General features: G+C 38.4%; 1 pseudogene; it reads right to left on the reverse strand.

Moving 5' to 3' along the window:
* Nucleotides 1–5,217: 5,217 nt before the first annotated feature.
* Nucleotides 5,218–7,329, reverse strand: LOC103555753 (splicing factor C9orf78 pseudogene; annotated as a pseudogene).
* Between the last annotated feature and the right edge of the window lie 9,678 nt (nt 7,330–17,007).

The raw sequence follows: 17,007 nt of genomic DNA on the forward strand, positions 1-17,007 counted from the left end.
GTAGATTGCTCAGCACATGGTAGGTGCTTAAAATTACTTACAGAATAATGAAAGGAGAATTAGTGTTACCAACAAGAGCTAATGATGACAATAACCAATTGTAGGCCCAGCCTTATTCATGGATAGCATAGACAGCCATGGACATGATGTATGTATTAGTCATGATTCTCCAGAGAAACTGAACCAACAGGATGTATATAGACTTCTATACATTATGCATATAACCTATATATGTATAGATAGATTTATTTTAAGGAATCAGCTCACACAATTGTGGGGGCTGGCAAGTCTGAAATCTGTAGGGCAAGGCCAGTAGGCCGGAGACACAGGGAAGAGTTCACGTTGCAGCTTGAGTCTGAAGGCAGTCTGGAGGCAGAATTCCTTTCTCTTTGGGGGACCTCAGTGTTTTATCTTAAAGCCTTCAACTGATTGGATGAGGCCCACCCACATTAATCGGCTTTACTCAAAGTCAGCTGATTTACATGTTAATCTCACCTAAAAAAATATATTCCCAGCAACATCTAGAGTGCTATTTGACCAAATATCTGGACAACATCACCTAGCCAAGTTGACCTCTAGAATTAGCCATCAGAATGTGACTTGAGTTGCACAGGGTAGAATACCTGAGTGAGAAATATCTCTCCACCAATGATTAAAGTCTACCTTTAGAGTAGTGGTTCTCAAACTTTAATGTACATCAGAACCACCAGGGGAGCATAATAATAATGCATATTTTTCTATCCCACTCTTGGAGAATCTTCCTCATTAGCTCATAGGAGGGGTCCAGGCATTTAAGCATCTCAGGTAACTCTAATAAAGACATTCTGCCAGGTATATTCTGTGCAACGTTGCAATATAAAGTCATTATTTTGTTATCTTAGTGACTTCTTAATACTCATAAATTCTCTTTGAAATTACAATCAGTAAACAAAAAGCACATAATATTCTCTGTTGCTGGTAATAAGAGAAAAGAAAATTAAAACTCTGTTGCATTAGGGGCTGGCCCTGTGGCCGAGTTGTTAAGTTCGCACGCTCCGCTACAGGCGGCCCAGTGTTTTGTTGGTTCGAATCCTGGGCGCGGACATGGCACTGCTCATCAAACCATGCTGAGGCAGTGTCCCACATGCCACAACTAGAAGGACCTACAACGAAGAATATACAACTATGTACCAGAAAAAGGAAAAAAAATAAAATCTTTAGAAAAAAAAAAAAAAAACTCTGTTGCATTAGGTAAGGCTGTCATAACAAGGTATCACAGACTGGGTGACTCAAACAACAGAAATTTATTGTCTCACAGTTCTGGAGGCCAGAAGTTCGAGATCAAGATGTTAGCAGGGTTGATTTCTTCCAAGGGCTGTAAGGGAAGGAGTTATCCCATGCTTCTTGCCTGGCTTCTAGCCACCTTTGACATTCCTTGGCCTGTAGAAGCATCACTCTAGTTTCTGCTTTCATCTTCACTTGACATTTTCCTTGTGTGTCCAAATTTTCTCCTTTTGTAAGGACGCCAGTCATATCTGATTTGGACTCCTCCTAATAACCTCATCTTAACTAATTACATCTGCAATGACCCTGTTTCCAGATAAGGTCATGTTCTTTGGTACTGGAGGTTAGGACTTTAACATATGAGTTTTGTAGGGGTACAATTAGACCCATAATGGTTTTGTCGTACCAGTTTCCCTAAGCTCTATTCAACACAGATTTGGAGGCTATAAGAAGACTGCATTTGTAGGAGATGGTGCAAGGCAAGGAGTTAAAGCTCCTTACATGGTGTGCGGGTTGGGGGTGGAGAGCTCTCTATTGTTTCTTTATATTATTTGTTGGAATTTATGTCTTTGAGGTCTCCGTTTTCCCCAAGATAGATACTTTAGGAAAACCCCAATATTCCCCTAATTCTTTTCTAGAGATATTCCCCATGGAAGGCCTGGACTGTGTAGATTAGGCCATCTTTGCTCTAAACCTGAGAGAGAAATGCTTTTTCCTAGAAACACTCTTCCTAAGGTTTGCCTTGGTTCCTCAACAAGGAACCAAGAGGTGGAGAAAAGTGCCAGTATGGTCTGGGTGTCCTAGGCAGTGTGAAAGGATAAGAACAAAATAAATAAAGGTTTAGAGATTGGGAAAAAAACAAATCGATATGTCATTACTCACAGGGGACGTGATTGTGCATATAGAAAATCCAAAGTCAACTACAGCTAAAATAGGAGAATTGAAAGAGAGTTTAGCAAGGTCAGTGAATATAAAATCAATTGTATTTCTATATAGCTGCAAAAAACAATTAGAAAATAAAACTATAAAAATGATATCATTTAAAACAGTATCGAAGTATCACATACCTAGGAATAAATCTAATGAAAGATCTACAGGCTTCAAAAAAACCCACAACATATTATTAAGAGAAATTAATGAGGACCTAAATAAATGCAGATATAAATCAAGTTCAAGAAGTAGAAGATGCAATATTGTGAATATGTGAATTTCTTCAATTGTTTTCTGTAGATTCAGTGAATCTAGATCAAGTTTCTAATAGGAGTTTGTAAGATTTTGCAAGCTGATTCTAAAATTTGTATGAAAATTCAAATAGCCAATAATAGCCAATGCAATCTCAGAGAACAAAGTGGAGGGACTTTCACTGCTGGGTTTTGAGAATTATTATGGGCTGAAATAAGTTAAGAGAAAGGTATTGGGCAAGGAGAAACAAATATACCAATGGACCAGGAAAGAGAATCCAGAAACAGACCCCCTTGTGTATGGACACTTGATTTATGACCAAGATGACATTTCAGCACCCTGGGGAAAGGATGGTCTTTTCAACAAATGGTGAAGATTCAAATGCATATCTATGTGGAAAAGTTATAACAATAAAACTTCAACAAGTTAACATAGGAGACTATTTTCAGGACGTTGGGATAGGAAAAGATTTGTTAAGCAGGATAGGAAAAAACCCCAAAACCAAAGACCCACTATTCATAAAGAAAAGACCGATAAATTGTAATGACAGTGTTAAAATTAAGAATTTCTATTTATCAAAGACACAATTAAAAACATGAAAAGGCCAGCCACTGAGTGATAGAACATAACCACAATCCATACAACAACAAAGGCTTCCTATCAGAAGATGTTAACTCATTACGGAAAAAGAGAGACAACCAAATAGAAAAACAGGAAAGAGACTTGAATGGGCATTTTGTAAAAGAAGATCTCCAAAGGGTTAATAAATGTTTGAAAAGTAATCAGCAAAGTGCAAATTAAAACCATAGGAGATGCCTCTACCCCCTGCCATTTAGATATTCTAAAATGAAAAAGTCAGACAATACCAGGTATTAGCAAAGTTGTGAAGCAACTAAACCTCTCACATACTGTCAGTGGGAGGGGAAGTTTGTACACCCTTGGAAAACAGTTCAGCGTTATCTACTACAGTTTGATAAACTCATGACTTATGACAGCAATTTCATATATGTGTGTGTGTGTGTGTAAAGACTTGAACAAGATCATCATAGCAGTGCTATTAGTAATGGCCCAAACTAACAGCCATCTACATATCTGTCAACAGAATAGACAGACAAATAACCCATGGTTCATATTTATACAATGAAATACTACAAAGCAATGAGAATAAACAAACATTTGCTGCTCCATGCAACAACATGGAAGAATTTCACAATCTTAATGTTGAGTGAAAGAGGACAGAAACAAAAGTCTTCATACAGTGTCATTCCATTTATAGAAAGTTCAAAAGTAGGCAAAATTAAACTCTGGTGTTGAAGTCAGAATTGCTTTATCTTCGGAGAGGTGGGGAGGGCAGTGCCTGAGAGGGACTCAAGGAGACTTCTTGAATGGGCATGTGGTTTTAGTTCTTGATCTGCGTGGTGGTGACCAGATGTATTCACTTGGAGATAACTCATCAAGCAAAATACTTGTGGTTGCACACACTTTAGTAAAAAACTTTTAAATTCTTTAGATGATTTGGTAGAAAAAGTTGAGGAAATCTGGAATAGAGAATAAAATGGCAAAGAAATTTTAAAAATAGAAAGAGCTAAGAAAGTTAAAGGATTATTCTTGAGATCTACATCCAGGTATTAAGAGTTCCAAAAAAAGATTATAGAGGAAAAGTGGAGAAGGAAATCATCCCCCAAAATAATTCAATAAAACTTCCTAAAACTGAAATTCAAAGTAGCTTTCTAATGCCCAGTTAGATGAGTGAAAAAACTCACTACACCAAGACATATCATGGACAAATTTCAGGATACTGGGGACAAAGAGGAGATCTAAAATCTTCTAGAGAGAAGTAATATCCACTTTCTCCCTCCCATATAGGAGCAGTGCCTACAAAATTTGGAGAGAAAACAATTTTCAAAGTAGAATTCTTTTCTTTTGTGGCGAGGGGGCATTGATGTGCAATCAAATTTTCTTGAATTTGAGAGAAAGCTGAACATTCTGATTACCACTTTCATGCTCTAAATCATATGCCACAATTGGAATGTTGTTACTTCTCTCCTTACAACTCTTCCTTTGAGAAGGGTCAGAGTGATATAAAGGTCACTTCATTTGTGTTTCTTTTTTTTTTTTTTGAGGAAGATTAGCCCTGAGCTAACCACTGCCAATCCTCCTCTTTTTGCTGAGGAAGACTGGCCCTGAGCTAACATCTGTGCTCATCTTCCTCTACTTTATATGTGGGATGCCTACCACAGCATGGCGTGCCAAGCGGTGCCACGTCCACACCTGGGATCCAAACTGGCGAACCCCAGGCCACTGAGAAGCAGAGCGTGTGAACTTAACCGCTGCATCACTGGGCCGGCCCCTACTTGTGTTTCTTAATGTCTACTGTGGGTTGGACCGCAGTGAAGGACAAGCAAGAGCCCTGAGTATAGAAGAAGATACAGCTGAATAAACCAGGAGTTCAAATCAGTATAGAATTCTATACCCAGCAAAACCATCAATTAAGTATAGGAAATAAAGACTTTTTTTAAACAAGAAAGATTTAATAATGCTCATAAGAATAGAGTTTGCTCCCAAATAGGAAAACTGCATATTGTTTTGTTTCAGAAGGTTACAAATTCGGTGCTTGAGAAATCCAGCAAGTAAGCACCAGGACTGGTAGAGTCTGTCTTTGGAGCTGCCCGCAAACCAGCAGGCCTCTTTCTAGGAAGCCTTTTCTCATCACGGGTTGGGGGGGAAGGTGCTGTTTACATACCATCCTGCCCTTCTCCCCTTCAGCCACCCTCAGTAATACCTGTTATTTTTCTCAAACTTCTCATAGTGATGGACATCAGTGGCCTTGTCCTTCACAGGACTCTTGTGGTTGGAGGGATCCTTTGTTCTCCGTCTAGGGGCATTGAAAACCTGGTGATAAGATTGGTTTGCTGCCCATAACTCACAGCCACAATAGTAGACCCACAGAATGTCTCACTGTCTTTCTTCTGTTCTGCTGCTCTGCCAGCAGCTGAGCCTTAGCATCCTCCATGAAAATATTTCTTATTTTAGCATCATGTGGAGGCCTACAATGGGGATGCTGCTCAGCATCCACTTGGAAGATATTCTACAGTCTTCTTTGCTGAGGAAGCATGGAGGTTTTCTACAAGTTCATAGGCATATGATCTGCATTCTTGGAGTTGATTTTCTGCTCCTGTGTTCTATGATCCCTTTCCTCTTCACCTTCATCTTAACACTCTTCATCATGTGTGCAGCCTTGTGCCGTCAGTTGGTTTCTGCACAAAATGATGTCCTCAGGTGGGGTCTTCCTCTCTACTGATCTTTTCTGTGCCTCTGTCCTTCAGTCTCCTCATGTCGTCCATACCACCTGTTTTCATCTGGGCGATCTCCCCTTGTACCTTCTGTTCTACCAGCAGGGCTGTAGCATGTGCCATGGGGCCTCTTCCTTAAGTTCTGCACCTCTGAGGGCTCCTCTCGTTTGAAAAAGTCTCCTCTGAGTTTGGCTCATTTTCCTACAACTTCGAGTCAGACTGGTGTGGGTGGAAAGTCTTCCCAGTGGCACTGGCCCTCCCAGTCCAGCTGCAGGAGTAATGATGTTTTCAGACATGTAGGATCTCACAAAACAAAGACAAGGACAAAGCAAAACAAAAACTCTTCCATGCACACTTTCTTAAGAACTATTGTATGTGCTCTTTGAAAACAAAGAAATAAATCTAGAAGGAGAAGGATATTGGCTCCATAAAAGAGGAATCCAACAAGAGAGAAGTGAAGCGACCCCCAGGAGATGCCGAAGAGAGATGAAGAGATGATTGTTGTAAAACATACCCGGAGAGCAACCTCTGCATATTGGGTGGGATGGTGGGGGGTCCAGGAGGAAGGGCTCCACAAAAAAGAATGAAACTAATTGATTACCTCTTTTACAGTATTGAGACAGATGTATACCTCCAGCAGAGACATTTACTCCAGGGAAACATACTTTGTTCAAGAAAGACAATGTAATCAGAGCTTGATAAATAGCTAAGCTGCAAATATTTACAGAGTCATAATGTAAACACTAAATCCAAAAGTTATTATGTAACAAAATTCGATGTTAGGGAATATGAGTGTGGAAGGGAAAAATATGTGAGTGGTGTAGGAAGTAAGAAAGTGAAATCTTTATTTTTTTTAACTAGTAAAAGGTAACAGTCTCTAAGCTATTAAAAGTATCAAGAAATGACAGTATAAAAAACAGCAAAAGAGTTAAAATTCTTGCATGGGGGAAGTGAAAATTGGGAGAGAAGAGGAGCATAGCAGGAGACTGCTGGTTTTCTTGTAGAACTATTTGACATTATAAGCTAGGAGCAGTTATAACCAATAAGAATCTGAAAACTGAATACTAACAGCTATAAGCACTACATTATAATTGTGGATGGCATTTGCCTAAGGAAGAGAATACACAAAAGGGTTAGTGTGGAGCGATTGCTGGGGACGTTTACTTTGCTATAGTCTTAAAGGAGTAGCTGTAGCAAGAAAGAGTAGCGGACACAGGCAGAGACACAGCCTGATGAGATAGGAGGAAGCCTGAAAGGGCTCTGTTGAATGGCTCTGTCCACTGCCTGGTGGAAGCTTGAATCCACATGAAGGACAGAAGTGGTCTTTTCTACCAGAAGGTGAACCTACAAGGATGAAGTAGCCTAAGACAGAGGTAGGAGTCCACATGACAGCGTTGGGTTAGGGTCTTTTCTTTGAGGGCGTCCTTTACCTTGTCCAGCGGTATGCCCTGACAGCAGTAGGAACTGGAGGACTCTGGCTATAGGATTCTTCCTGGGAAGGTGCTCGAGCTACTCACTAACTTGCGTCTGAACTAACTAGCAGACGCTCCTCATGTTCATCCATCTGGGCAGCCATCCAGCCATGCAACATTGTTGGCCCCCAGCTATTGGGCAGACATTTGCTGAGTGCACCTTTGGCAAATGAAATCTAGGGGCAGCCTTGAAACCTAGCTCTAAACTTCTCTTTGAATCCCCTTCCGACCTGTCAGTCTCATCTTCAGACACAAGGATACAATATAAATCTATGAGCTATGAGATGGTGAGAATTCATCATCCCGTTTTCTTTCACCTTCCCAAATACACACTCCTTCTTTACCTACACGAGCTGTACCCTCACTACCGACATCTTTGTAACAAGTTCTTGACTAGATAAATGTAGATACATCAAAAGGGCTGTCTTGGGTATTCTTTTTCATTCCTTCAGGGATTCTATTTCATGAGCAATTCCCAAGCTGTTTGGTACAACAAGGTTAATTAACAGAGCAGCTGTTCTTCCTGTCACCTAGTGGTATTGAGAACAAGAAAGGGAGCCCTATTTTGCTGGAATCTGAAGGTGAGACTGGGGTCTGTTTTCTGGTCCTGTCTTAAGGAACATACTTATTAATTGTTCCCTGACTCAGTTTACCCTTTCTTTTCCATGATAGGGTGGAAGTTCCTCAAGGGAATAAACATTATTTTATTCATCTTTATTTTTTTCTGCAATGCCTAGCACATTGCCCATAAGGTAGGAAGTGCTCAAAAATATTTCTTTTCAAATTAAGGAATTGAGTAAACTTAGTCCCCTTGGCAATAACATGAATATGACCCCACCCTCACTTCGTGTTCTGAGGGAGAACGTGCAGGGGATCCATTGTCTTTTATTAATTAAATTCTCCGTTGGTGTTTCCCCTTCTTGACTCTATGTCACGTTCCTTCTCTGTTGATTTATTTGTTCCCCTCCTGGCTCTGCGTCCCATTCCTTCCTTTGAATATTGCCAGAAAGCTGTGATCCTCAGCGTCTGGTAATAGCTTCCATTATGTAAAAGGATACCGTAAGAGTCTAAAACTTTTCAGAACAATAAAAATTTAAATTCACATCCATTAAATTTTAAATAAATAAAGCATGTTTAATTTGGGTGGAGGGGATTGGAGAGGAAGCTAGAGAATTAAATGAACAACAGGATGTTGCAACTTCCAGAGAGTTGGGAAATGCCTGCCCCAGAGGACCAGAAACAAACCCATGTACTTTTTAAATTCTGGATCCAATAATCTGTAACTGACTCTGATAGAAATAAATCTCATTAGAGCAAGATTTACGTTGCAATTTTCTTTTCTTTTTTTTTTTTTAGCAATCATAACTTGGCTTTATTGTGGTGTGTCCATTCAGAGGACATGGTCTGCTAGGATTTTGTCACAGGGGCTTAAAAACAAAGCAAAATGAGAAGAGCAATCTAATTTATGCATGCACTAGAAAGTGGTTGTACTCTTGCTACAATTATAAAAGAAAAAGATGCTGCTCACCGGGTTTTATCCTTACTAGGTGTTGAAATCATGACAGTTATAGTCACAAAATGACCTCATGGCTCAAGTGGCCATTTTAACAATACTCAGAAGAGTTCCTAAATTCAGTTATTCTGAAGTCAACAAAAGGTTCCTGGAAAATGACTGAATTTTTTTCTGCTATTATAGCTACAAATTTAGAAACTATCCATCCTATTTTTCTTCTGCTAGTGGTGACACTCAAGAAGTAGGTCACAAACTACTTTTTCCCTATTATCAACAACTGGAATAAAACAGCATCATCCATCTCCTCTGCAGTTTTTATTTTTTGAGGTATCTTCTTTTCCTAAGCTCTTTTATCTGAGAACTGGTAACTGCTACCCTCGCCATGTACCCAGGAATGGGACCACTGCAACACTTTACTACAAACGTCACACACACCACATGGACATACACCATGCCTGGACGTGGGTAGTCTTTTGCTGGGCTCAGCCACATTCCCTGCCCTTTTAATTTGTTCTGTTTCTTCTGAATATAATCGAGGAATATAATACAATCAAAATTATTTAAAACTTTGTTACTGTTGTAGCATCTCTTTCAATGATTATGTTAACGTTCGTATCATATTATATCGTAATCAAAAGAATTGGTTGGGCTGAACTAACCCTATTTCACTAGTTCTCTTTCACTAGCTTAACACAATTCTCTTTTTTCAAGGTTTATTTTAATTCAGTGATCAACGGGCTGATGTGTAGAATGAGATGATGGTTTTAGGGAGAGTCCAAGGTAATGTACTTTCTGGATCCTTGCATAATTTGAGATGTCTTCCTGTTAACTTCACACATCAGTGACACTTCAGCTGGATAGAGCGTTCCATTGTAGCTCCATTGCTCTGGAACGGAAAGCAGAAGAGAAGTCTGTTCATTCCTGTGCAGATAGCTTCTTATTCTCCAGATTTCCTCAGGTATTCCTGCCTGGATATAGAAACATTTTTTACTTTATGCTTGAAATTCAAGTTCTCCCCCAAGCTGCGACTAAATATTAGTCTTTTTCGTTTTTCTCTGGAACTCAGCAAGCCTTTTGAACTGCTGTCGAAGTCTTTCCTTTGTTTGGAAAGCTTTCTTCCAATTATTCTCTCTTTTCTTACATTTACTCTCCTCTCTTCTGAGATTTCTCTATATTTGCTTATGTTTTACTCCTCAGTTCTGTGTTATTTTTTCCTTCTTGCGTGTATGTGTTCTTGTGCTGTTCCTCATTCTTGGTTTAGAGTCACTTGGCTCATATTCCATACACTGCACCTATTTCGCACTGCCTTCACTGGGGTTCTCCTTTTAGCGATCGTTTGTCATCTCCATTCACTGTTTCATGATCTCAGAAAGTTGTCTTCACTAGGTTTATAAAGTTCTCTTCAATTATTTTGAGAACCTGACTTTGAAAATTTCCAAATTTTTCTTATATTTCTCATAAGTAGTGTGGGGGATCAGAATTGGTCACCCCAAATTCTGTCTCTTTGGCTTGATTATTTTTAAGAACAAAAGACTCTCAAAGAAACTTTGACCTCCACCACAACCGCCTAAAAGAATTTAAAATAGAAGGGCCTGTTCCAAGAAGGAGTTAATACCTTAAGATAACTAGAATATAATGTAAAATGGGTTGCTCAGGTCCCATTGTCTATAGTTGGCCCATTTGCATGTCCATCTCCATGTAAATTGCCTTCCTCCCCCTTGAAGCCCCAAACCACTACCCCTAACACCCTCCTTTGTCTTTAGCTGAAGGGGGTATTTAAGCTGGCAACTTTGGCCATTTTGGAGACTTGCTCAGTTTTTCTGAGTTTCTCCCTTGTATACACATTATAAAGTTTTGTTTGATTTTCTCCTATTATTCTGTCTCATGTCAATTTAATTTTTAGCCCAGCCAGAAGAACCTAGAGAGGGCAGAGGAACTGTCTTCCTCCCTCACAGTTTGGCAACTTGGATGGGATAAAATTTCACTGGCTGGACACTACTCGCTCCTGGACTGCTGCAGCTGAGAGATCATGGAACCCTGACAAGAGCCAGCTGGAGGTAAGAGATCTTACCATGCCAGTCTCCCAGATCTCTGCCTGCAGGGTCCGATGGAAGTGAGAGTGGTGAGTTTTTTTCCTTTTCTAAATTTAGATTAGCAGGAGAAAATATTGGTGAAGCTAGCTTCTTGGACTCAGCAACTCTAGGATTTGGTTTGAGCACTCATTGGTTAATTTATCCTTTTCCTCCCAGAGATAGTGACTATTTTCCCTTGTCTCTGTCTCTTTTTTGGTCATTTGTCCTGAAAAGGAAAAATCGTGAGGCAAGAAGTAGGCATCTATAAGCTTGTTGTCTGGGAATGTATGCATGAGGTAGAAGCTGTTGCTAGGGTCCTCTTGGAAGCCAAAAAAGCTACAGATTTGGTGGGCATGGGTTGAGCAGTTAGGAGCTATCAGGGTGCTCACCACCTCAAAAAGTCTCTAGTGAGTTGGTCACAGAACCGGGTAGATGACACAGATCTCCTGCCAACTTCCAGAAAGTATCTGTGCAACAATGAGGTGCTCTGTAAAACCACACACAGTCCCCAACCCTGTGCTGCCTAGGTACTAATTTGCCTCCAAGAGCCCCAAGGCTTAGCTAATGCTGTTAATGTGCATATATGATGATGTTTTTTCTTTTGTCTTGTTCTATGGCCTGAGAGCTTGGCTTTGTGAACTTTCTGGTCTCTGCTATCTGGCAGATGCATGTACTAGCATGCATCTTGGTGGCCAGTTGAGTAGAATGGGGTTCCGGGACACACTCTCTTTGTCCGGCTGTGTCAGCTCTTTGGGGAGTTTGTCATAAGGGTTGCCAATTGCTTTCACAAGGGGCTTTATCGTCTCAAGCTTCTTTGCTTGTTGTGCAACGATAGCCATTGCTTTCTTTGACTGTTTTTGGAAGTGAACTTTCTGGATCTCTTTTGGGGATGCCTCTTGTGTCCATGGTTAGGCCTATTGGTATGAGTTGCTGTTAAGATCCTACTAGTCAGTGTGCCAGACAATGGATCATTTAAATTGGAAAAACTTCTAAATTGGAAAAACAAAAATCTTTTGAGAGCTCTCATCATAATTGTTTTATTGGTACCTATGGAAAGGCCAAATTAAAAAAGGAAATAAAAAAATAATAATGACTAGCATTAAGAGCTTGATTCAGGTTATAAGTAAATTGAGACAATGTAAAAGTATAATGTTGATAAGATTATAGAGGACAGAATGTTTGAGCTAATTTTATATAAAGAGGTTGTATAAACTTTGGCTGAGTATGTTTTGAAATGTCTCACAAGGAATGCTTTCCCTATCCAAAATTATAAGACCAAGACCTATTGATAAAGCCCTAATGAGGGCTATGATTAGAAGTGTAAGAGTTGATGGGATTCAAATGAAACTTTGTAGAAAAATTGATGTACTTAAGGACTTTATGTGAAGTGATTGTATGTCTTTTTGCCTGATTGTATTACAGATTGTTTTGTGGGGATGAACATTGTGTCTCACTGGGGAATGTTTCCCATGGCTGATTGTAAGACAGCGTATAAATCTGCCCTTCAGACAATGTTAATTAAATTTACAAAAAGGAAGTCAATAGGGTTGCCTGATCCCACACAGTATGAGATAAAAACTAGAGGCTAATCGGTGGTGTAGTGGTTAGGTTCATGCACTCTGCTTTGGCAGCCTGAGGTTTGCAGACTTGGATCCTGGGCACAGACCTAGCACTGCTTGTCAACCCATGTTGTGGTGGCATCCCACATAAAGTAGAGGAAGATTGGCATGGGAGATAGCTCAGCGACAATCTTCCTCAAGCAAAAAGAGGAAGATTGGCAACAGATGTTAGCTCAGGGCCAATCTTCCTCACACAAAAACAAAGCAAAACAAAAACTAAAGGCTAATCTCAGGTGCTAATAAAAAGGATTATAAAAGCTCTCCTCCCCTCAAGGTAAATTGGTCTAGGGTTAAATTGTACACTTTGAAAGAAGGCCTTTGTTATTAGGCACTTTGTGCATACTTTTTAAAGGTACATTACATTTTCCTGAACTTTTAGAACATAAAAATCTTTTGATTCGCCTCTTAAGTTAAAAATTTCCCTGATATAAAAAAGCAATGGGAAAAATGTAGTTGGAAGGGTGGGTCAACCTCTTTTTGTCATTCAGGCTGTAATCTAGTTCTCTGGGGAACTGGTAGAAACTGTCTTTGTCTTGCAAATCTCTGCAGGCCAGAGGTATGGCTCTAGAAAGCAGTTCAAAGTTCTCTTGCCAATCCCAAAGCATCCCCTGTTCCTCTCAAAATCCTCCTAGATATTCATTGAGACGAAAGATTGGGACATTAGAAACTGATTAGGCAAATATGCCCCAGAAACTCCATCTTGAAGAAAACTTGACTGCATTCTCTGTGCCTTTATGATGTAGATTTTCTGCTCTTTATCTTCTCTAGGAGCTAAGAGCCATTCTTTGAAATGTAAATGTCTCTCTTAAACTAGTGAGTTTTATATTGCACCTGATTCATAACAAAAACTTAATGGAAGCTACGAAGTCTCTGTCTGTGTCTACCTGTGTGTTCATATGTGTTCATGAGTATGTTATATATGTGTGATATTTTACCTCTGGATGGTGTGGCCAAAATTAAGAGCTCTGCTTAATTGATTTAAAGTAAGCGCTTACATAAATTATTTCTAAATATAATAGAAACTAACCCAAAGGTCTTTCAAGTTAATATGATATGAAATAATCTGTGGTGAACGAAAGCTTGTTTAAATTTGTTTTTTGATTAAAATAGACATGTCCTCAGAGTTGTAAGCATTGGATATGATGCAGACACGCAGTCTAGGTTTACTAGTGAAATAAGCTCCTCTTATCCCTCTTAAAAATTTGTCAGCAAAAATAGCTTAGAGTGATAACTAATTTTGTCCAATGTCTCATAAAGTTTTTGTGGCTAATCTAAACATAATTGTTGGGAACAAAAGATTTAGATTAAGTGAGATAAGAGTTTATAGATAAACTTTTAGCACTAATTAGAGTTTATGGCATGTGTATTTAAAATAACTTCCAAAATCTCTTTGGTAACTTGAAACTTTGGTGTTTTGGTAGGTTAACTTAAATGATAAAAATTCATTGGGTATTTAGATCATTTTCAAATAAGATAAAATAGTATACATTATTTACTAAATACATGTTTATCTCATTTTGGCTTCTTATTACAGAAAAACTAAAAGGTGTTTTGGGTCTATTGGTAAACTTGTCTTGTCTTTTATTAAAAGCTTCTACTATAAAGTAACATGCTTCTAAAAATTATGAAAAATGTTTATAAATTTTCCAAGCCAGAGAATGCTAATGTAAAAGATAGTTCATGATTGCTTGCTTACTTAGTTGTCACTAAAAATTGAGGTTTCTAAGGGTTAAAAATTCTAATGTGATTAAAGCTACTAAAAATTAATAAGGAAAACATCTTTGTATTCAAGGAAAGTAAAATGTATGTTTTCAGTAAAGAAGGTATAAAGAATAGAGATATTTGTTTGTTTTGTTAAGAAAGATAAATTTGTCCTAAAGCACTAGGAGGAAAGAAAGAAAAGAAGGCATGGGACAAATTCTGAATGTAAAAAGAAAATTATAGGGGCCGGCCCCCTGGCCGAGTGGTTAAGTTCGTGCCGCAGCCCAGGGTTTCGCCGGTTTGGATCCTGGGCATGGACATGGCACCACTCATCTGGCCATGTTGGGGTGGTGTCCCACATGCCACAACTAGAAGGACCTGCAACTAAGATATACAACTATGTACCAGGAAGGACTTGGGGAGATAACGCAGGAAAAAAAAAAAAAAGATTGGCAATGGTTGTTAGCTCAGGTGCCAATTTTTTAAATAAAAAAAAAAAGAAAGAAGGAAAATTATAGAAGGTTTGTAAAAGAGGAATTCTGAAAAAAGAGTTTTATGTGTGGTCAAGTTGGCTAAGATTGAAATAAATTTAATTAAGTGAATAAATTTTAATATCAAAAGTAAACTGGTACAAAATTAGAATTTGGTTTTTCCCTCTCTTAAAAGGATAATTTTCTTAAACTTTTAGCCTTCTCTGAATGAAGAGATTATGAAAGGTTTTTTCTTTGAGTAGTCTACCAGAAGGGTAGGGATTTTATGTTTTATCAAAATTAACTTCTTGTATTGTTTTTATCAGGTCTTTAATCATGGGTTCTAGAGTTTTACTCACAGCTATTTAATTCTCTGCACTCACCTGAAAATCTTTAATTGTTACCATGATTAAATGGATAGCTAAGCATTGTTTTATAGGGACCTATGATATTATGTGAGTAAATATTATTGATATAATAAATATTTTAAAAATTATACAACATTCCTAAAATTCTGATCTCTTCTGGTTATCAATCTTAATTCTAGTTATTATCTTAGTGTTGTATGTTCAGAAATAGGCAAGTTTTTTTGGTCTATTTTCATTTTTACATCTTTCGTCATTTACAGACAGTTATTGTTTTACTCTGATGTTTTTACAAATATGTTTCACCTTCAGAGAGATTCTCGGAAAAGACTCTGACATTTACTCTAGAATATAGGTTTCTGATAGACTCTCAGATAACAAAACTGAACTGGGTAAGAAATCACAGAACTCTAACAGAGAAATTGATGACTTCATAAAACTGTTAACAGAAGACCAGGATCAAGAGTTGATTGCATGGGGGGTCCAGCCCTGTGGCCGAGTGGTTGAGTTCGCACGCTCTGCTTTGGTGGCCTGGGGTTTTGCTGGTTCAGATCCTGGGTGCGGATGTGGCACTGCTCATCAGGCCGTGCTGAGGTGGCATCCCACGTGCCACAACTAGAAGGACCCACAACTAAAAATACACAACTATGTACTGTGGGGCTTTGGGGAGAGAAAGGAAAACTAAAATCCTTAAAAAAAATGCATTTATTGCATGGGGCTGAATGAACTGATGAGGATGATTTTAATTTTTATGACTTTTTGTTTGAAATATTGCTGAGTTTTAAAAATGTTTTTTTTTTTCAGATTTAAGGCAATCTTTTTCTCTTTTCTCTCAGGCTATGACTTATAGAAATTTGGTAAATTATGCTTTTTGTAAGCACAATTGAAACATTTATCTTTTTCTCCCTACCCAATCCCTCTAGAATTTAAAAACTCTTAGTGAGTAAATATTCCTATTTTATTACAATATAGTTATTTGCATAAGTTCAGTAAGAATCTGATCTCTTTATAACAGGACACAATAGGAAACATTTGTTATGTTACCAAAGCTTTGACTGGAATAGCATATTTGAGAAACATGCATAGACTCAGATATAACCAGACAGCTTTTGAGAAACAAAGATTGGACTTTATGAAATAGACCCACTTGGAAATATTTGCCTGGTATCTTGTTTATAGGGTTCCAAGCAACCTTACTGGGTGAGTAAAAAAGGTCATTTCTCTGGCAGGTACCTGGAACCTTGAAATGTTTTGGGGAACCTTAAAAGAAGAGAGAGATTCACCCAAGACTATAAGTATTGCATGAAAAAGTGCTTGGCTTGGCTTTCCTGGCCTCAAGAGGCCTTTAAAGGTCAATTGGAGATTCTTTAGAAAAAGTTCCAGCAAAGCAGATTTAAAGGAGCCAGTATGACCTATTGCTATTTTGGGGTACTTATGTAAACAATTGGACCAAATTTATTGAAACTAGACTTACTTTACAAACCAGTTAGTCTTAATTTGGCTATATTTGGTAAAAATGAGGGTGATTTTAGAGAGAAAAATTATGTTTCAGTAAAAAACTATAATACACATTTGAGAATATTAGATTCTAGTTCTGTTAATTGTCTTTGAGGTTTTTGTTTTCTACTTATAAAACAGAGGAGGTCCTGAATTCTTCTAGTCTCCTAAAATATCTGGCAAAAATCTCCAAGCTACTGTTTTCAATTTTTTCCATCATTCTTATTTGAAATCATTGAGAACTGAAACCACACTTGTTCCTAAAGCCCTGCAAACTGAAGCTGGACAACTTGATGTAAACTTGAGAGATCACCAAAATAGCATGCCTGTTGCTGTGTAAGCCACTCAGAAGGATACCTGAACACTTGATGACATCATCAGAGACATTTCAAGCTACATAAGATGCTTCAACCGTGACATCTGAAAATCTTCTTGACTGGCTGTCCCCTCGGGCTCAGAAACTGGTTTATAATTTGCTTTAACCATTAACCTTGTCTTTCTTTTTGTTTTCTTAGAAATGCTTCCTCTTAAATACCTGATTGTGTGCTTTCACAATATAG

The sequence above is a fragment of the Equus przewalskii genome, chromosome 1 (genome assembly GCF_037783145.1).
Source record: "Equus przewalskii isolate Varuska chromosome 1, EquPr2, whole genome shotgun sequence".
Taxonomy (NCBI): Eukaryota; Metazoa; Chordata; class Mammalia; order Perissodactyla; family Equidae; genus Equus; species Equus przewalskii.